The sequence below is a fragment of the Sinocyclocheilus rhinocerous genome, unplaced genomic scaffold (genome assembly GCF_001515625.1).
Source record: "Sinocyclocheilus rhinocerous isolate Xijiao unplaced genomic scaffold, SAMN03320098_v1.1 scaffold200, whole genome shotgun sequence".
Lineage (NCBI taxonomy): Eukaryota > Metazoa > Chordata > Actinopteri > Cypriniformes > Cyprinidae > Sinocyclocheilus > Sinocyclocheilus rhinocerous.
The window spans coordinates 933320-934005 of record NW_015641014.1 but is presented as its reverse complement, the minus strand read 5'-3'; the positions used below and the strand labels follow the sequence as shown (position 1 = coordinate 934005).

At 40.4% G+C, this 686-nt stretch overlaps 1 protein-coding gene across 2 annotated transcripts in view; it reads right to left on the bottom strand.

The window, feature by feature from the left end:
- The window catches only part of LOC107753559 (interferon-induced GTP-binding protein Mx3-like), a 13980-nt gene that overhangs the window by 9450 nt on the left and 3844 nt on the right, over positions 1 to 686 (bottom strand). The window lies entirely within an intron of this gene.

The window sequence follows — 686 nt, the reverse complement described above, 5'->3', positions numbered from 1 at the left end:
TCCAGGTTGCTGCTATTGCTGCGTACCATGACCCGGTGAATGGGAAGTCGGTAGGTAAGCATGACCTCGTCATCAGGTTTCTTAGAGGGGCCAGGAGGTTGAATCCTTCCCGGCCCCCCTCTATAACCCAAAAAAGCTCTAGTGATTTTAGTGCTTTCTCTAGTGCTAAAATCACTACAGCAGGGCCCATTCGAGCCTTTGCATTCAGTTGAGCTAAAGTTTCTTTCATTGAAAACTCTGCTCCTGCTTGCACTGGCCTCCATCAAGAGGGTAGGGGACCTGCACGCATTTTCGGTCGACGATTCGTGCCTAGAGTTTGGGTTGTATGTGGATGTTTTTTTTACTCTCAAAGTCGTGATTCCCCATTCACTTCCATTATATGACTGACAGACTGCAACGGTTTGAGTTAAAAATCTTTGTTTGTGTTCTACTGAAGAAACAAAAGTCACCTACATCTTGGAAGCAGATAAACATCAAATTTAAATTTTTGGGTGAACTATCCCTTTAAATATTTAAGTTTTATATATCCTATTAACATTTAAAACTTATTTGTCAAGTTTCCAGACATAATTAAATAAATATATTTGTATATCCTCCTGAGACCCAGCTATGGAGTTTTTGCCTCTGTAGTGGACATTATATTTTAGTGAATTTCTCTGAGACCTCACATGTCACAGTTTTAAGTC